Below are 21323 nucleotides of genomic sequence, written 5' to 3'. Positions count from 1 at the left end.
ACAAAACCACAATGAGATGTCGCCCCATGCTTATCAGGATGACTATTATCCAACAACACAAGATAAGAAAACAAAAAAACAAGTGTTGATGAGGACTGGGAGAAAGGGAACCATTGCATATTATGGGAATGAGAAATGGTGAAGTCATTTCAAAAATCAATATGGCGGTCCCTAAAAAATTAGAATAGAAATACCATGTGATCCAGCAATCCCATTTTTGAGTACTTATCTAAAAGAATTGAGATCTTGAAGAGATATTGCACTCCCATATTCACTGCATCATTATCCACAACAGCCAACATGAGGAAACAACGTAAGCGGAATGGTAAAGAAAATGACATTTGTTGTTATAAGAGTTCTCATGTTTCTGAATACTGGGAAAAAAGAGGTCACAGAAGATGCAACCAATCTCTTGTACATATTGTTTGTTTAAACTTATTTATTCTGATTCTGGGTCAATGGCATTTTCTTTTCCCCAAACTCTTGTTTTTCATAGAAAGAAAACAGACTCTTGAGCTGTTGCAGGAGAGGTCAATGATTTGGTTTAATTACTTCTCCAGGGCATGAGTGGCAGAAGCTCTGATAAATAGATGGTTTTCCATAAGAGAGCAAGCAAGCATTATGTTAACACAGCGCCTCCTTTCCCACAGAGGCCCTAGAGAAGGAAAATAAAAGACTTACTGTGTTTTGCTTCCTAATCAGCATTTGTATTTCAAAGATTAAAAAGTAGCTTATTATTAGAGCTCCACAGGGCCAGGAAATTTCAAATGAAATAAGATTTGATACTGATAAACAGTGTGCTTCCTTCCAGAAAGATCGGTTCAATATCTCTGCAGCTTCGTTAGAACTGCACATTCACTCCTTCCCCATCACAAGTCTATAGAATATATATGACATGACATTAATAGGTTTTTATTATCCTACTTTTATACAGTAGCTTAAGCCATTGGTGTCTTCTCTGTGTCAGGCACAGAATGTGTGTGGATGTGACTGAGAGCACAGATCTTGGGGAAAGCATCTCCTCCTAACTGGGAATTTGTGCCACTTACATAAACTTTCTGAGATTTCATGTTTCCATCTGTAAAGTTGGATCATTTGATTTAAATGAAACAATGGAGATAAAGTCTTTACCACCTTACCTGGTGCATAGTTACCATACATGAAACAGCAGCTATTATTATTGTCAGTCTTATCAGGCACTGAAGCCATGGTCCCTGCCTTCAACAATCCTAAAGCCCAGCAGCAAGACAAGACTTGGGCAAGTACCAAGATAGCTGAAAGTGCCAAGCACTTCATGACACCTGATGCAGATTATTTGAATGAGGTAGTTATCTATCTAGCCAGAATTCTGAAAATTTTATGCAGTAACAGATGGAACAGAATCACACTTTCATTATTTTATTTCATCTTTTAGAATTATTAAAAATTTTGCCTTCTCTGGATACTTAAGGCTGGGGTACACCTAGTCTCCTTCCTGACTCTTTTATTTTTGATGTGTTGGTGACATCTTTTTTTCTAGTTAATTTCAGTTTACTGCAATGTGACTTAAATCTACTAGGTCACTATAATGGCTAAAATGCCATTTGTTAGATGTATTGGGCATTATGAGAATACGTAAATATGTTCAGAGTGGTATGAGAAGGTAGTAAATTTATAAAGCAAAAATGAAATGCTCTGTCATTTCTAGTCTCTGGGAAGCAGAGGCCAAGATAAAGTAAGAAGCTTAGGAGATGGGGGGTAACCCCTATGAAAGACAAAAGGCAGAGGGAACAGGAGTAGGCAGGGAGAGCCTTCAGTTTGTGATGCAGGTCTAACTGCTTTGAAAGGAGAGGGGGAAGGAAAGAAAGCAATGAGCACTTCAGACTGCAGTGAAGTCAGAGGAAGTCTCAGCCAGCCCACTGGGGTATCCCCACCTGGCAGAATGACCGGTCTCTAGCCTGACCACGCTCAGTCACTGCCAGGGAGCCTCCACTGCGCAAGGGCTTGGGCTGGATGTTGCAGTGGATTCCAAAGGTTGTCACCTGGAGCCTGCCAGTTACCTGAATTCCTTCCAGCAGGTCCTGCTTGAAGGAAGATCTGAGGAGTACACCTCCATGGTGGCCACAGATGGTCTACAAAATGGGGCAATCAGAGAAGAGCAAAGAGCTCTCAGAGAGTAAAAGATCTATTACTGAAGCTAGACATTCAACTGAAGGATTGAAATTAAAGTTTAGAAAATTTCTCAAAACAGAGGATGAGTCAAAGAGATAGAAATATGTACAATTTTAAAAATGAGACATTAGAAGAGTAATCCAAGAAAGCCATTATCCTATTAATAGGAATCTCAGGGAAAATTAAAGAGATAAGAAAAAATTATATTACAAAGAGAAGAAAAATTCCTGGAACTGAAAATTATGTTCAGCATAATGAATTTTAAAAAGACCTATACCTGGATGCAATCTCATAAAATCACCCAACATTAAAAAGAAGATATCCCCAAAGCTTTCAGAGAGGCACCACAGTTCACCTGCAAAGGAAGGAGAATCAGACTGCCATCAGGCTTGTAAAGAATTATGCTGGATGCTAAAAAACAAAAGGTGGAGCGTTTTATAGACATCAAAGAAAATTATTTTCTCCAGGGCACTGTGGCCACACCTTTTATCACCTATCGCAATGAGCTGGATCTGAATTTATACATGAGATTTGCTCCAGAACTCCACCAGAAAGTGCTAGTGGTTGCTGGCATTGGCTGGGTTTATGAAACTGGGGGCCAGGACTGGCACGAAGGAAATGATTTGACTCACAGTCCCGAGTTCACCACCTGAGTTCTATGTGGCCTACGCAGACTGTGACGATCTCAAGGAAATCGCAGAGATGATCTTAGGGATAATGAAGCACATTACAGACAGTTACAAAGGTCACGTACCATTCAGCTGGCCCGGAGGGCCAAGACTACGAGGTTGACTTCACCCCACCCTCGGGAGAATCAGCACCGTACAGGAGTTTGAGAAAGCCCTGGGGGAGAAGCTGACAGAAACTAACTTTATAAAAAAGCTGTTGAGTGTTCTCCATCTCGGGTCACAGCCAGGCTCCTTGATAAGCCTGTTGGGAAATTTCTGGAAGTGACATGCATCAATCCTACATTCACAGATAATGAGCCCTTTGGACAAATACCACCACTCTAAAGAGGCTCTGACTAAGCGCTTTGAGCTATTTGTCATGAAGAAGGACATATGCAATGCCTACACCGAGCTGAATCACCCCATGTGGCAGTGGCAGCTTTTCAAAGAATAGGCCAAGGCCAAGGCCACTGGTAATGATGAGGCCACGTTCATAGATGAAAACTTCTGCACTGCTCGGGACTACGGGCTGCCCCCTGCAGCTGGCTGGGGCATGAGAATCAACGGACTGAGTCACCATGTTTCTCACAGACTCCAATCACATCAACAAAGTCCTCCTGTTTCTTGTCATGAAACCCAAACATGAGAAGGAAAATGTAGCAACTGTTGATACACTGGAAAGCAAACTCTGAAAGCATACATTGGAAAGCACACTTCTGTCCAGAAAATAATAATTGCAAGTCACATAACTCAGGCATCTTTGCACTTCTGCAAAAGATCAAGGACTCCAAGGGAGTCCTTGTGTTACTGTCATAACTACCTAGTTTATTAATATTAATAATAGGAAAGAAGCAAAGAGGAGGCCAGACATTATAAGCACGGTCACCTGGGCAGCTTCTCCAGGAAGCTGTAACTTACTTTACACTCCCCAGGGAACCAATGGTCCATTCCCTAGAAATCACTGGGGGAAGGGGTCCAATAAGGGGAAGATGGGTGGATGTGCAGTGAAGCTGGGGGTGATGTGATATAGGGAAGGTGCTTGGTTGTCAGTCTAACCTGGGAAAAAGATAATTGGCCAGAGGAGTGGAGCCAAAAAATTTGGGAATACATAATCCCTAGACAAAGAACTTCTCTTTCTTTTGTTCCACTTGCTTTGCTTCTACTTCCTTGCACGTGCCCGTGCTCCCTCCATAGCCGAGTGGACCCTACACGCACCAGACTGCAGCTGGGGACACAAGCTAACCCAGCCTGATGCTGGAATGGACTGTGCAAATATGCAGCAGAAACTCTGGGTACTGGCTTTGATCTTAGCCCCAATGAAGACAAAATGGGACTTTTTCCATGGCGGGATGGAGGGAGATGGGACCTTGGAAACTCAGGGGTTTAATTCCACGGAAATAAAGCTTCCCATGATACCTCATCCTCCTGTGGGGACCTCAGGAAATTGTTATTTCCAAAGAATCCCACTTCCACCAGCAACAGGTGGGGACACAGAGGACTCCCCACCGGTAACACTTGTATGTTACTGTCCATTTGACCATCACAGTTCAGTCCCCAGAAAAGAGAGAAAAGGAATTATGAATTCCGTTTATACTCCTTGTGACCAAATTAACTATTTGTCTTAAAAAAAAAAAAAAAGAAAGAAAGGAAAAAAAAAAGGAAAATGGGGTGCAATAAGAAGCAAACCCAAATGTGATGTTGATTTAGCAAATGACACTGGCAAAAAGGAAAATCTATTTGGCTTTGATGCTGGGAACAGTCTCTTTAAAGTGGCTCAAGACCCCTGGTACTAACCTATAAAAAATGGAAAGTAGTCCTAACATTCTACTTGGCCAAGCAGTAAATTCTGTTTACACTGTTATGTGAATGTAGACAATATTAATTCATTTTAAAGTTTCAGAGTCAATCCACGGACAAAGCAGAAATATTGGTGAAATTTCAGGACAAATTGCAATTGTTAATAAATATTTGACAATGTAAAATAATGCATAGCTGACAGATGGAATGTGGGGTAGGGGGAGATAGGCAGAGAAAGGGTAAGGCCATTTTTCAAAATGGAATAATACAGAAGGAAGTTGGTGGAAACAAGTAACTTAATCATATTATTTAATGTCACAAAAGTAAGTAATGGAAGAATTAAAAACAATATAAATACTAAATATTGGGAAAAGGATGGGAAAAAAGAGGTTAATGTGAATAAATTTTCATTTCTCATGAGCTAATTGATAATGACTATAAATTATAATTAGTATATAGAGTTATAATTATAGTAACTGTACTTGTGGAAACAACTAGCCAAAGAACTAAATACAGGAACAATGAAAAGACCTGAAAATAAATCAAGAGCTGGCTGGGAAAATACCAGTGTTCCCAAGTTGTTCAGTATTATTTGATTTTTACCAAGTACAATTATTGTTTTGATAAAAATTAAAATTAAAAACAAAAGAACCCTTAAATCTTGCATTGTCGAAGGCAACAGGGGTTGCCACTTTAGCTACAATTTTATAGCACATGCATCCTAGAGGAGTAGATTTTAAATTCTTTTATATTCTTTGTCCCTTCAGTGAAGCAGAAGATTGTGTGACTCATTGCTTCAATTCCTCCTCTGCTGCCCCCTCCTCCCTCTCCCGCCCCAAACTCTCTCTAAGACACACACACACACACACACATGCACACATGCACACACTATGCCAGAATGAATAAGGAAATTGGCACATTTCTTAAGGAGACACAAATATAGTAGTCACCATTTTTAATTGCCTGTCATAATTACATTATTATTTCATGCCCAAAATAAAACTGTGCAGACGCTGGCATATTGTGAGCATTAAATTTGTGGTGACATAACAATTAGGAGAGTGTTCTGTAACCACTGATCTGGACACCATCCAGGGCTCAAGCCTGTTCTTTCCCTGGTTTTTTCTTTGCAGGTTTTTCAGGGCTCAGAAACAAAAAATGTACAGTTTGAATCTCACCTCTGGGTCAATAGCCAGCTTGGTTAGGGAAACGGCTTCAAGCATGTAGAAAAATGGGAAGATTTAGACAGTGAACACCCATGATCACATGACTACCTAGATTCTACTATTGATATTTTAGGTGATTTGCTTTATGGCGTACCCGTCCATCTGTCTGCTCAAGCCCCTGTTTGACAGCCTTGCATCTTAATGGACTAATAAAGATTTTTTACAGTAAATCCAAATCTTTTATATCCATGTTAGCAAGGAACAGACTGACAGATCTCAACAACAACAACAAGGGGTTGGACCAGTCTCTCTTGGTTAAAGCTTTGAATAGAAGAAGTTTTTAAATAAAGCATTTGTTTCTCACAGAAAGTAACCATCTGTTCTTTCTGATGGGTTCTTTGACTCCTATCATTTCTAACTATGTCTCTAAAATAGATTTTTCAGAGAACTGCTTTTGGAACAATGGGGAAGTGTCCTTAGGAAAAATTCACTGACTGATGTGACCCAAAACCAGAGGAGTATGTGGATGGAGCACTTCCTAGGTGATGATGATAATAATAACAACAACAATAGGTTTTGAAAAATATCCAAAAGCTGTTTCGCAATACCACAAAGATTTTCACATTACATCGCCAAATCCTGGAGGAGTCTAAGAGTCTAAAACCCTGAGAGGGAGATTTCCAATCCTGAGACTCAGATAAACATCTCAGCCCCTGAGGACTATCTGAATACCAGGATAATTTACATGCCCGAGTTGCATTCCCTTCTTATTGACTAGATCTCACTCTGAGATTTGTGTTTCTGGTTCTAGTTCCTGGATTCAAGACTCGCACATCTGGGTTTTTGTTAATTTGTTTAGTTGTTGAAAGGTGATGCTGAGCTAGTGCTGGTCAAATTTTAGGTGCAAAGGTAATAAAGCAGAAGCAACCCAACATAGCCATTTTTGAAGTGTAAACACAAGTAGTTTACATCCAACTCTAAAATAGGGAGCATCTATTCTTGGTGTCATTTGTCTGTACCCTGGCATAAGATTTTCATTTGTGCATTACATCTTGATGGGTGAGTAGGGACAGAAGAGTGTCTTTGGGGAGTACTAGGGAAGGTGAAAGTAGTAAGTGGTTGGAGAAAACTTGTTTAAAAATAGGAGACTGAGGAAAAATCTTGCCAGGAAGGGAGAAAAGGCCTTATGTGCAAAGAGTATTGGGAACATAAACAGAATCCCAGGACATGTCAAAGAAGAGAAAGTAAAGATGAAAAGTAGGTAACAGTGTAGGAGAGAAGTGTGAGCAACACCTAAGTAAGTTAATATAGACTGAATGGCGAACAGGCATCCCTGACTTCAGCTAGGAAATTCTTGAGTAACCAGGCACGATGTGATCAGGTCTGTCCTGGGTGATAGGATATAATAAAAATGAGATGAGTAGTTGGGACTGGTAAAATACCCTCAGAGAAGCTGATTTGACCCACAGCTCCAAGGACGGACCCTCATTAGCTTAAGCTACTTAGCACAACTTATCACCTTAGCCACAGAATTGGCCTGTGGTCTTGGAGAGAAAAGTGCTCTGTCCTGGATGGTGTGCTCTATGGATGCAAAACTTGGAACTGCTGCAGCCACGTTGACACCATGAGAAAAGACAGCCTTACCCATGGAAGGCAGAAAAATCAGGTCCCTGAGGACAACATTGAACCACTGGATCAACCCCCTCTGAAATTTAAATGACCCTTGTACTTAATAAATTTGACCTCATTATTAAATAGCTACAAATTGATAATGGTGTTGTTGTAGCCCAGAAGGCATCACTAGCCTAGCTAGTAGTGTAAATTTTACCCCCTTATTAGAAAATAATATTTTATCACATCCTCTGGCACATAGACAATACCCAATTCTAATAAAGGAGGGAGAAAACAAATCTCACTTCACGCAACACATATTATTGCTAAAAACCAAGGTTAGAAGCAAAAGTAAGATACCATGTTTGTATTAGCAGAGTGGTGTTGGTGATGATGATGGTGATGGTGGTGGTGATGGTGATGGTGGTGGTGGTGGTGGTAGTGATAGTGGTGATTATGGTGCTGGTGATGGTGGTGGTGGTGGTGGTGATGGTGATGGTGGTGATGGTGATGGTGGTGGTGGTGGCGGTAATGGTGGTGGTACAGTTGTGACCATGAGAGGTGAGGAGGAGTTGAAGTTGAAGTAAACTATTATATGGCATATATCTCTCCCATTCGCCCTCTATCACAGAGATAAAATACCTGAGCAGGCAGGAACAGTGATCAGCAAACAGGTTTCTTCACATTTTCTCAGTTGCTCTTTCAAATTCTTCCTGTTTCCAACATCTAGTAGCTCACAAGTTGGGGAAGATGCTACATTTTTCTTCTGACTTTTCAAGGCAGAGAGCTACCTAAAAGAGAAAATCATATCCAGTAGTATAATGTTAGAACTCTGTTCTCATACTGACTTTTCTAAGGAACCAATGTATCCCCAAATAGTTTCTTTCTATTATTGGTAAATAACTGCTCTCTTTTCCAACGCGGGGATAATAAACCAGCACAGTCTTATTGAGATGCTCAGAAAATCTGCTAATATAAACTACTTGAGAAATACTCAGGTACTAGCTTGGAGGAGAGAAGAAATTACAACCACAAGAAATAAGAGTTGTCATTTCCTTAGTATTTATTTCCAGGGTTGTGTGCCCAGGTTAGTGTATACATTGTGAGTGACACCCAGGAGCCCTTTCCTAAGGATCCTAAACAAATTTCGGAGATCAAACAAGGCATCATTCTGGCTAATAAACGGGGTCATAAAGTGAACACAACGGTTTCCAAGCAACCATTGCATGGGGGGAGATTTTTTTTCTTTATGAACTGAACACATTAACTTTTATGACAGCTGACTTTCTTCTGAGAGCAGTGGTGTTTCTCATTTATCAAGACTGTGTGTTGTGTGTTACTGGGAGACAGAGTTAATAAGCATGGTGCAAATTTTAAAAAGAGGGGCTCACCTTTGGGGAGGGCTAAATGAGAGGCACAGGGCAACTGCAGAAAGGGAGCAGCTTCCTTAATGCCTGTGTCCTGTGGCCAGATCCTAGAGCTACTCAGAGGCATGAGTGTAAGCAACAGAAAGGTCAGGGGTTAGCCTCCAAGTAAATACCCAGTGGCTTCTGGGGCTTACCCCAGGAGAACACGGGTCAAGGCTATCATTGAAGTCATTTATGTACCAAGTACATAAAGAGGTCAAGGAGACAGTCTCTGCTCTCCTGAGATCTACGCTCCATTCAGGAAGACAGATCATGTACAAAAAAGGTGGGACAGCATGCCCAACACGGACAGCTAGGGGCTGAAGGAGTTACAGCCCTGATGTTGCAGGAGCTCAGAGGATTGCAGTGAGCTTGGGTAGTTGCGGAGTGAGGGGTGGTTTTGAGCTGGGCTTTGCAGAGAGAGTGGTGCTGAATGGTTGGGTGGGAGAAAACGTGTAAAGGGAAGTCAGAGAGGTAGAAGGGTAAGACAGATTCCGGGAAATCCGCTGACCCCCTGCATGCCCACAGATTATTCCCTCATCTCTTTTTCAAGCAACAGTGTTGTATGTAAAGGAAGATGATTTGAATGAGTAAGACAAAGTGCCAAGGAGGCCTTCCTGATATTCTTAAATACAACAACACTATTGTAGTGCTGGCTTCCTATTACTTCTTTGTGGGTAATCGCTTTCTCGGCGTAGAAGATATGAAAGAAAGGAAACTGTGGGCTCTGATCGTGATAGTAACCCTTAGAAAACTAAAAAGCAACAGCAGCCCTTCTCCAGAACTTAGGAGCAGTAGGAACATCATCATGTGAGATCAGAACTCACTTCAGGCACAGTATAAAATATTTTTAAAAAGTTTTCTGGACATCCACTTAGGAGGAGATTTCAGGTCAGGAGTTAAATTAAGAAATTAGTCATTAAACACGAGGGCAAATCCATCCGCGGCTCGACCTCTGCGGTCATCTGCCCTAATGCCAACACCGGCCTCAAGGCCATCATGTGGACAGAGGGGAAAAAAATGAAAATATGGGAAATGATGACCACATCTGCTGTAAGTGTCAGTGATCCCGGAGATCTTTCCTGGAAGCGCTGAATGGTTTCCATCTTCTTAATGAGCAACGCCTCTTGGGAAGGCAGTAGTGATGTCATCTGGATGGCAGAGACCTGTTAAACATGAGCTCCACATCAACTCAGCTGCCTTGTAGGGTAATAATCTCCTCATCACTTGAAATGCTCAAGCCATGGGTACAAGGCTTAAGTCATGCTCCTATCCTGTTTATTTCCCTCCTTACCCATAGGGCAACCTCCGCTGCCTGCCACCCTGGAGAAAAGCCCTCCCATCTATCTATGCTGTGACCTAAGTCAACAACACAGACGCCTCTGTTTTTTCCTCACTGCAATTCCTGTTCGTCTCGTTACTAATCTCAGTATTGTTCCTGCCTGTCCCTTCCGCCCCGTTCCTGTCGCTTCTGTCACTGATGAGGTTCGCACCATCCCGCAGCTGGAATGTCACAGGTCTCCTCACTGGCCTCCGTTGCTCTCCTAAACCTATTCTCCACAATGAGTCAGGAGTTATCATTCAAAAACAATTCTGCTCATGTTACTCCCCCAGCTTAAATCTTCCCCTGCTTCCAGGATGGGGTTCGAACAATTCAGCTGGCACAGGCAAGTCTTGAAGATCCGACCCCCGCCTACCGCATGAACCTTATCTCTGACCGCACCCCCATGTCTCATCCCACAGCCCGGCCAGCCTGAGCTATTTTCATGGTCTCTGAACGCACCCCACTCCTTCCTGCGTTCTTGTCTTCCCAGGCTTCCTTGTCTGGAATGTTCTCTTAGTGACCAGTTCTACCTGGCCCACGAAGCTCACCTTTGAAGGCTCAGCTCAGGAATTATCTACAAAATTTTTTCTGTCCATGCCCTTAAGAAGAACCATTTCCTATTCAAATTTCCCTTGAAAGCTGGACGGTCCTCTGGTCTGACACACACCTACTGTGCTTTCTGGTTTCCAGGCTGAAGACGGAGATGAAGATGCCACAGTCATCCCTGTGTGCACTCATATTTGTATTGCCAACTGGTCCCACGTTAGGCTCTGCCAAAGGGAGTGCTAGAAAGAAGCTGCAAGACTGGAGGCGGAGGGGACTAGCCTCTTCCTGTCTGCTTCCTGGTCCTGTGCGCAGAACTCCAGCAAGTCTTTACCCTCCTGCAGTAACAGCTAAATCCAGTTTGCAGTTTCTCTGGCTCTTGCAAAACCAGCCTCCTTGTGCCCCACAAAGAGACTACAGCATGGGCCAGCCGCCCCCCCCCCCCCCCCCAAGGCCTGGATCCCAGCCTCAAGCATCTAAGTTTCTGTAACTCCAACCTCTTTCTTTGTTCCCACATAGAGATGGGAGCTGCTTCCTGCAGTTGTACCTCAAGATGCTCGAGAGTTCTCTTTTTACACTTTTAGTTACCTAGTTAACAACCACATCTGGTTAACAAGTCTTCAGATTAAATTTACTCTGTGCAAATAACTGGTGTGTTTTTCATTTTCTGACCGCACCCTGACCAATGCAGAACCAAAGAAATCCTTTAACAGGTGGGAGTCTAATTCAGATCTCTTCCCATAAAAATACTGAGGGATTAAAAAGTATTTTACAAACAAGAATCCACTGCAGAAAGGTTACCTCCAAAACATCCACTGAATCCGTAATGTTTTTTGCAGGTAACTTTATTCAGTACACCTTTATTCTAGATCTTCAATGCAACATCGTTTCGCAGAACTCCTGGCTAATCATTGTCGGTTACCTCCTACAGGGCCCTAAACAAACCCTTTGTGACTAGTCCCAGCCCAAACCAACCATTGTCTTGCTCCTCACTCCAGTTCCCTAGTGACTGGGCCCACCATCCTGAGCACCCAGTCACTGTTTTCTGCTGATCTGTCATTTGCATATGTCTTCTGCCAGCCCCACCACCACCACCTGAGAACAGGACCATTTCATCTGTTCCTGAGAACCCTCCAGGCTCAGCAAATGGTACGCAAATAAAAAATGAAGGAATTAAGTGTATAATCAGGGAAAAGGAAAATCCATTTGCTCTGAGTTATCACTGTTCATTGAGTGGGGGCCTGAGCACAACAGCACTTGATAAACACTGCTGATCACTCACCAGTATACTTTATGACCCTAGTTTCTCGTGAGTGCCCTGCCTGTTTGGCTCTCATTACTTGGATCTAGGTCTCTTATAGGAAACATTATTTTAATTTCTATGAGTTAGTGACAGAGGCAGTCATAGCAGGAAGAACATGAGTTTGGAGTCAGAAAAACCTAGGTATAAATTTTGAATCTGCCACCCACTACTTGTACGACCTTGGGGAAGTTACCTCACCTCTCAGAGCCTCAACATGCTCATCTGTAAAGTGGAGTTATAATAATACCAGCAAACACGTATTAAGTGTGATAGGCCAGATATGTTCTGAGTGTTGTACATATATTAACTAATTTAATCCTCATAAGAACCCTGTTAGGTATTCACTATTATTACCCCCTTTTAGAGGCAAGGAGACCAGTCTCAGAGAGGTTAAACAGCTTGTCTGAGATCACCAGCTAGGAGTTCTTGGGGTCCAGCTGGAGAGCCAGGCAGTCTGCCTCCAGGGCCCAGCTTCCTAACCATCTGTTCCATTGCCTTTTTCCTTTCCTGATTCCCAGAAACCTCACTCAATGAGCTAATATATGTTGAGGGTGTGGCCCATCTAAGTGCTGCATACACGGAGCGATTCTGGCACCTGGGAAAGAAATTCAGAAGGAGCTTGGATTCAGTAGCGTGGGTTCAGATTAGATTTACCACTGAAATGACCTGGCTGGTCCAACTGTTATTTTTGGGATGAACAATTTGGCAAAAGCCTCTGCCTTAAATAGCAGCAGAACATTTTCCTGCCATCCTTTGTGGACAACTTGGTGAAAGGTATTTGGGTCTGTAATGTTTCTTCCGTGTTGCTAAGGAAAAGGTGATGTCGCCAGATAAAAAGGTGCGAGATAAAAATGGAGCCACGTAATGCCACTAGCACCAGCCACTAAGAGAGCACCCAGGATCAGTTTACCCTGCTTTGTGTCTTGTATTCCTTCCCTGTGTCCATCACTACCTGAGAATATAACATTTATTCATTTATGTGTTGTCTGTCCCAGAAAAACATAGGCTCCAAAGGACCAAAACTTTATGTATTTCCTTCCTTCCCTTTGCCTAGAACAGTGTCCCGCTCAGAGAGGGTTCTAGTGAGTACTGGTTGAATGACCAATGGACAATGTCTTCAGTACCAGTGTCTCCACAAACACAGAAAGAGTCTTCACATGCCGTTGCTCATGCCCATGACTGACGGCAACGGGGGATCTAATCCTGAAAGGTGACTACGCAGGTCCAGGCACAGGGCAGAATCAGAGCTTGAACTTCCTCGGTGCTGGGGTACCGGGCACAGCTTCAGCTGCAACAGCCGGACAGGGACTCAGAGGAGGCGTTTGAGGACGGATCCGAGTGAGACAGGGAGGTGGTGTTGATGTCAGCACCGTGAATAAGGCCCAATTTGAGAAATTCCTTTCAGAATTTAGTACCAGAAAAAACGTCTTTCTCAAAGTATCACTGAGGACTGAAGAATTCTGTGCTCTCCTGTTTTGCTCTGGTTGCTTGGAAGCTTAATAGTGGTGTTGGCCTAGGTTATCGTTTAGAATCTCTCTCTTCCTCTGTCTGATATATTTATTTTCACTTTAATATTGAAAATTTAATGTATCTGATATATACATAATCTTTTCTATGTTAATAAATTTGTATCTGTTTCTTTTATTGCAAAGCATCTTACATTTAGAAAGTAGAATATAAATGTAAATATCCAAATAAAGAAAGAATTCAGAGAAAACCAGGCACAGCAGGTGTGGACATTGATCTCAGGCTGCTCTGCACACGTGTCCTTGCTCTCCAGGTAGTGCCCCCCGCTGGTCTCAAGGGCTACAGAACGGAGGGTGAGGGGTGTGCTCTGGCCAGAGCCACCAGGAGGGCTGGATGGGGGCGGGCAGGATGATCTTATTGATTCAGTCGGCCTCCTAAATCCCAACCAAACCTCCTTTTAGCTACTGACTTCGCTCCCTCCCGTGTGGCTGCCACAGCCACACATGGCCCCTGGCTTAGAAATGCCACATATGCTCCCCCTAATTGATATGTGACGTGTCGTCTCACAGCTACGACAGCAGCACTTTGGGGGCTGTCTCTCTGCAGAGTAAAAGGCAGATGACAAGAGAGCTTTTGTCTTTCATACGCCATCTAGACCGTGATATGCCCAATGGACAAGCCAGGCGTCAGTGGGTCTCTCCTTCAGTGAGAGATGTGACATGTGTCAGGAAAACGAGCTAGCTCCCTCTTCGTGTCAAAAGCTTGCTTCTTGCCTAGTATCTGGGATAGCTACCAGGGGGGCTCACTTTGTCTGATGGGTGTGCAAAGCTTAGGCAAATCCCCCCAAACTGACCCCAAGGCAGCAGTTTTCCTCCAGGCAACTGGATATTAACGATCCTGGTCTCAGCTTGACACTGAATTCACCCTGTGGCCTGAAGTAAATCGCTAAACCTCTCTATACCTCTGCTCTCTGGGTTGTAAGATAATAGTTCTGGGGTTTGTTAATAGTCAATAAATTGTGATACACATCAATAAATATTAATCAAAGCTGACAATGATGATGGTTTTGCAAATATAAAAGTGACCTAGGAAGAAAAGCTTGTCCCGCTCTCCCGAGTGATTTCCATAAGCTGGGCTGGTGCCCAGATGATACTATGAAACTGTGACACAAAGAGACCGGTATTTGTAGCTGATTGTCTTATTAGCTCATCCTGCTTTATTTATATTTAGATGGCTGTCTAAGGGGACGCCGCCAGCATCCCATTCGTCATGACGGGGACAGAGGTGTCCCTATGCCGTTAACCTGTGGTATCAGTGTTAAAGCAATACCAGCATGGCCTCAGCCTGGGGCACCAGAGGAGTGGGGTGCAGCAGAGCATGAAGCAGACTGGGAGCTCCCCAGTAAGTGGGTCTAGTGAACCCCAGGGGCTGAAGGTCAGATTCGGACAAATTAAGGCAGAGCTATGTTCCTTGAGGAGAGACATGTTCAAAGCATTTTGTGCTCAGTTTTTTAAAGTTCAAGGCAGTCTATTGCTGCTGCATTTACATGAAGGAATTCTTTCCAAGGCTGAAGCTAGTCATGCATTCAATAATGTTTTATTGAGCGTGTGTCGCATGCACTGTGAGCATTTCTCTCCTCAGCCCTGGAGATGCTGAGCATGAAAAAGACATGAGGCCTAAATTCAAGGAGCTTACCGTCCAATCAGGAGGACTGGGCAGAGACAGACAGCTCAGCACAGAGCGGCATGTGCTGTGGAGAGGTAAGTCCAGGTGCCACGGGAGACAGAGCAGGGGCATCTCAATGCGGCAGGAGCAGACTTGAGCACCAGAGTGTGACAGGCAGCAGAAAACAGGAGGATTCACTGGGAGCCTTTATGAGAGAGCAGTTTCTGAGACCACCTCACTCCCAACATAGTGGGCAGCTGATGTCAGTCTCCAGAATAAATTAGGGTGCCCCTCAAGGCACTGAATGGCCCCAGAGAACAGACCTGCACCTTCTAGCGTTTAGAAGTCCTGAGAAAAGCAAGGCTTTCTTCTGTCACCTAATGTGGTGGCAGTGTGTGTAGGGGGCATTTTGGGTCATCTGGGAGACAACCCCCTACTGGCATGTGGAGGGTAGAGGCCAAAGATGTTGCTGAACATCCAACAATGCATAGGAAAGACCCACACAACAAACAGTTCTCTGGCTCAAAATGCCAACAGTGCTGAGTCCGAGAAACCCTGCTGTAACAAAGCCCTCCAGGTGATCAACCCCACTCCCACAAGCCCCAAATGATGCTCCACAACCATGTCAGCAATGTCCTACTTTAGTCACCAAGACTCGACTGACCAAGTGCCTGGCCAGCGCGTGGCTGTGAGAGATGCTTTATGGCAGATCCATGACACGGTCAATGGGAGCACGGGAAGATGGGGTGTTTCAATGTTGCCTGCAAAACTCTGAGGCAGTACAACCAAATTTTTTTAAAAAGAAGGAAAAGCATGAGAATTAGGACAGAGCAAAGAAAACGGCTCCCGTTACAGGCTATGGGTGACAAAGGGTTGACCACAGTACCCTTGACGGCCAGCAGAGGGCAGCTGGGGCAACAGAGCCCAAGTCAGGGAATTTCTGCCCTCCAAGGGGGCAATTTTAATGAGAATTCAAGATCAGAAGTCAAGAGTTCAACTGGAATTAAAAGCAGGAAACAAGGAAGGCATCTGCTCACTGACTCCAGGACAGTGCAGCTTTCACATGGCTGAGAGATGAGACCATGGAAGAACAGGGGACCAGGGATGACCAGCCAGGGCGGACAAGGGGCTTGCGGTGGGAGAGCCTGCGCCATTGCCAGGAACCAGGCTCGCCACAGAGCGACAGGGAATAAGCCTCTGAAATGCCACCGGGTGGCACCTGGATGCTGGTGGCGTTCACTTCCTCTTCTGATTGGCCTCTACATTGCTTCTTACAGGCCCCGCTGTGTGGCAATCAGAGGACAGCCGAAAGGACTGACCTGCAGGGCATGCAGTGACGTGTATGCGTCTGGAAGAGGTAGACTTGGGCTGGTGGGAAGGCGAAAACATGGCTTTCAGTGGAAGCAGGCTATTCCACGTGTGGCTCCTGCCAACCAGTCCCAGGAGGGGCCTGCACACCAGCACTGCACGCCGGTGTGTTTCAGCTGCACAAACCTCCTTTACAAGTCACTCAATAGGCACTTTTTGCTTTGTGGAAATAAAGCAACGAATATAAGTTAAGATTCCTCCCCAGGGAGTTTTCAGGAAAGGTCTGGAGGTATCCTGGACAACAACAGTAAAATTCTGACCATCACCAAGCAAACAGGGCCACCTTCCAATATTCATTTGTATCATCACTGATGATTGTTACTCATTCTCCAGTTTATTCCATGGAAGCACAAAACAGAACCAAGTCTGCATGCCTCAGAAATGTCGCCTCTTTACAGGTGTCTAGCCAAGGGGTGATGAGGAGAGGGTGGAGGGCCCGGGAATTTGGGCTGGAGCTGGTATATCCTCGACCATGCTTATAGGGGACAAAAGGCTGACGTACCCTGCACACCCAATAAAATGGATACACAAAATTCAAGTGTGCACATTCTGACTTATTGGCTGTTTTAAAAGGCACTTTTTGCCTGATATCTACCAGAACCAGAAATAAATAAGCCTCTCAGGCCAAAAAAGTGGGGAATGGAAGTACATGCTATTTAAGGGCTGGGGACTGTGCTAAGTGCTTTATTTGTTCCAGCATTTAATCCTCAGAACAGCCATTGAGTAAGGATCATTATGCTACTCTACAGATGAAGAAACCAAGGTTCTAAGGCATCAGAGTAATAACCCAACACGTTTTTATTAAGTGCTTTCTACATCAGGAACTGAGCTATACTCTGGGGGAAATAGATGGAATGGCAGCCTCTCCCATCTGTAAGGACACAGGTATGTACACTGACAATTACACACTAGAAATACTAGAATGGAGGTGGGAGCTCCTGGGATCTGCCCGAAGAAGTCAGGGGCCATGTCATAGTGAGGTGACACTAGGAATCAGGATTTTCCAGCCCTTCTGCCTGCCTGATACTGTACTCCTATACTGCTGCAAAGAGGTATCTCCAATTTCCATGGAAACTCCCTGCAGGCTAATTAAAGTCCAGTTTATAAATTTTAAATAGGTAGAGCTTGATATTCTCTGAGGCATGCTTGTGTCTACTTCCTGCTGGTAGAGTTCTGTGGTGCATCAAGAACCTTTTGGGGATCCTCAAGATGGGACAAGACAGATAAAACACCTGACCAGCTGGATGCCGCCACTCTTCTTATACAGCAGGTACATTCAACTGAAACACCACACGCGGCAACTGAGCCACCCATCTCTTCTACCTGCCCTAAACTCTCCCCTTGGCCGGTGGTTCTCAGAGCAGCCCTGAGCAGCCCACCAGTGGCCATGTCTGTGCCTCCTCGTTGGAGTCCATCTCTAAAGGACAGTCAAGGAAGAGAAGCTAACATCAGTAAACTGGGCAGCTAGTTCCATGATGATAGGGTCTCTCCTGAGATTTCTCCAGTTATCAACATTCCTGTTCAAACATCAGAAGAAGCTACATGTGAGAAAGAAGATTTTAGTCCTGGGTGCTCTATGGGGACAACTGCCACCATCGCAAAGCCAGCTCACCATTGTGTCATTAGTCAGAACAATATTTATGGTCGCAGCCCATATGAAAGCATGTTTCTCATTCCACTGGTTACTCTGAATGAAAAGTTAGTTCATAATATGTGCTCTAATTTCTTTCAGAGACTTAAGCCAAGCATCACTGATGAAGATGTCAGTACAGGGGTGGCAGCTCTGTGGCTAAGGTGGCTCATGGACTCTTGACTCTATAGAAATAAGAAAAAGCCAAAACCCCCTTGGCTTGCCTGGAGACCTTACAGAATATTAATGTAATGGGTTCATAATAAGCAATATCACTCATTTTAATTAGGATCCCACAATTAAGATGGAAAAGATCTATTAGGTCACCTAGTCTATCACCTTCCATATCCCCTCTTCAGTGCAGAATTGTTCCCTGGGGTCTGCTTACAAATGCATGGTTCAGTCTAAATTTAAATGACTGCCACTATGAGGTTTATGTCATTCCCCTTGGGAAACTATTACACAGTCTAATGGATTTCACCATGATTATTTTTTCCCCTAGAGATTCAGCCCCAAATTCTCTTTCCTTGAGTTTGTCACATTTTTCCACATTTTGTACCCTCAGATTCAGAAAAATCACAAAAACGACAGTGGGAATGACCAAGTCTCTATTTTCTATTCTTTCACAATAAAGATGGGAATCTTGGCCCAGACCACTTTCTCAATTTCACATTTATAGCCAAGCTGGTACATTACTAAACCTTTTCTTTCTTTTTTTTTCTTTTTCTTTCTTTCTCTCTCTCTCTCCCCCTCCCTCCCTCCCTCCCTCCCTCCCTCCCTCCCTCCCTCCCTCCCTCCCTCCCTCCCTCCCTCCCTTCCTTCCTTCCAAATATATCTTTATTGATTTCAGAAAGAGGAAGGGAGAGGGGGAGGGAGAGATAGAAACATCAATGATGAGAGAGTCATTGATTGGCTGCAGCCCGCAACCCAGGCATGTGCCCTGACTGGGAATCAAACTCCAATCTCCTGGGTCCTAGGTCGATGCTCAACCGCTGAGCCACGCCCGGCCGGGCCTAACCCTTCCCACCCATGTAAGATGCTCTCCTTTTCTCATACAAGAAATCCACAGACTCACCAGCCTGGGGACCATTTTTTTAATCCTCACACAAGGATGTGTTTTTATTGATTTTTAAAGAGAGGGAAGGGGGGGGAGAGGGAAAGAGAGAAAGAGAGAGAGAGAGACATCCACGTGCGAGAGAGACACCGATCACTGACTGGTTGCTCCCGTACTGCCCCCGACTGCGGATCGGACCTGCAATCTAGGTATGCGCCCTGACCCAGAATCGAACCCACAGCCTTTTGGTGCACAGGACGACGCTCCAACCTACTGAGCTACCCAGCCAGAGCCAGCCTGGGGACAATTCTGAGTTCCCATGGTGCTGGTGCATTTGACATGATTCAAGCCACCCTGTTTTGTCTGACCCCCATACAAACAAGGATGCATTTGCCAAAATTCGCAACACTCTGTATCTGTTGAACAGAGGAAATCCTTCTGCCTTTTGGGGAGTGGAACCTAAGACTTTACCTTCATTAGCACCATTTCCCTCCCATTACGCCTCTCCACGTTACATGTCCATATTACATTTCCTTGAATGACATCCAAGGAATCCTAGCACGCCAAGCTGGCTAGTGAATAAAGAGCTTTGGGTCCTCTACGTCACGTGTTTCACATGTGTGCACCTGCATGTACAAAGAGAGGCAGCGGCATCAGGAGAGGGAAGCGGAACAGAAACACAGCGGGGGTGCAAAACAGCAACACACCCCACGTTCACAACCCCGTTTCCAAAGGGAGACCGAGTCCCATGCATGGCGGGACCGTGTGGCTCACTCGCACTCCCCAGTTAAAGAGGAAGGCCTCCCAGGTGCTTTTGCTTCCTTGGGTCTGTTTTTGGTTGTTATTATGACGATAATATGAGGAAGACAGCAGTGCGCTGCTCTGAGAGATCATTCTTCTGAGCAACACAGGATGCTGGAAAGACACTAATGAATTCAGAGCACAGCTGAGGATGAACTGCAGCTCCTTGCTGTCCTGCAAGCAACGGTCCCTAAATGCAATGCCTCTGAATTATTATACTAGATGGCGACTTGGGCTGAGTGAGATGGATGGGAAGGAAATGACTCCCAAACTGTGCTTTAATCTAAGAAAGGGCATAGCGTACCTACGACTGGCCTCTATTTCCAATGACAGGCCTACTCATTCTTTCATTCTTTCTTTCCACCCTCATTTATTACCTGCTCTTCTAGAGCCAGGCGCTGTGCTAGATACCAGGGATAGTTGTCCTGGGCTGTTGGAAGGAGCTGGCAGGTCATACATCAGCAATTTAACAGCAAACAATTATACTTTCACCTTCCTTGGTGTTGGAAATAAAAGCCAACTTAAAATCTTTTAAAATGGATTACAAAATTCTGTAAAGATATGCAAAGTGAGAGAAAATAACATAATGTACCCTTTTTACCCACCATCTAACTTTATCAAATCTTAACATTTTGACCTATTTGCTTTAGATTTTTTGAGATAATAAAATATTACAACTATAATTGAAGTCTCCTATCCACACCTCCTCTAAGCCTCCCTACAGGTAGCCATCATCCTAAATCTGATGTTTATCATTCCAATTCACATTTTATACTATTCTTCCATATGTTTTTGTGGGAATCCACAGATAACACAGTTCTAAGAAGTAAGACTGCTTTATGTGCTTTTTAACTTTCTAGAAATGACATTCTGTTATGCCTGTTCTTCCACAACTTGCTTACTGTCATTCAACACGACGTTTCTAAGATGTATCCATTTTAATCCATATCATCCTAGTTCATTCATTTTAATCCCTGCATAATATTCCACTGTCTGACTAATCTATTACTTAACCACTCTTGATGGTCAGTTAGGCAGTTTCCCTTTTTTCCTGTTTCAAGACTGACAGAGTTGCAATCAGCGCCCTTCTCTAACTCTCCCACGCAGTGCGATGGCTTCACTAGATTATATGCCTAAAACTAGAATCTCTGCCTCAAAGTGATTGTAAACAGGTACAAAGTAGCATGAGAGAATTTTAGTTTACCCATAGCTTAGCTTATGCTTGTTATGATGAGACTTAAAAACTTTCAATTGACATAATAAGTGAGTAATGGTATCTTATAGTTGCTTTAATCTGTGTTTTATTAGTTACTGGGGAGCCTGAGCATCTTTCCATGTGTTTATTGGCAACTGATGACTATCATCTTGT

General features: G+C 44.0%; 1 protein-coding gene and 1 pseudogene across 1 annotated transcript in view; one reads left to right on the top strand and one right to left on the bottom strand.

Moving 5' to 3' along the window:
• Positions 1-21323, bottom strand: part of TSEN15 (tRNA splicing endonuclease subunit 15) — an 84967-nt gene that overhangs the window by 6486 nt on the left and 57158 nt on the right. The window contains exon 6 of the transcript XR_015716132.1: positions 8036-8184. The gene's annotated coding sequence lies outside the window, so the exon portion shown is untranslated. The remainder of the gene's footprint in view (positions 1-8035; positions 8185-21323) is intronic.
• On the top strand, positions 2553-3511 carry LOC107546248 (lysine--tRNA ligase pseudogene; annotated as a pseudogene).

This window comes from Miniopterus natalensis, chromosome 19 (assembly GCF_054644295.1).
Source record: "Miniopterus natalensis isolate mMinNat1 chromosome 19, mMinNat1.hap1, whole genome shotgun sequence".
Classification (NCBI taxonomy): domain Eukaryota; kingdom Metazoa; phylum Chordata; class Mammalia; order Chiroptera; family Miniopteridae; genus Miniopterus; species Miniopterus natalensis.
The sequence above is the reverse complement of the archived record's forward strand: the minus strand, read 5'-3'. Positions and strand labels throughout refer to the sequence as shown.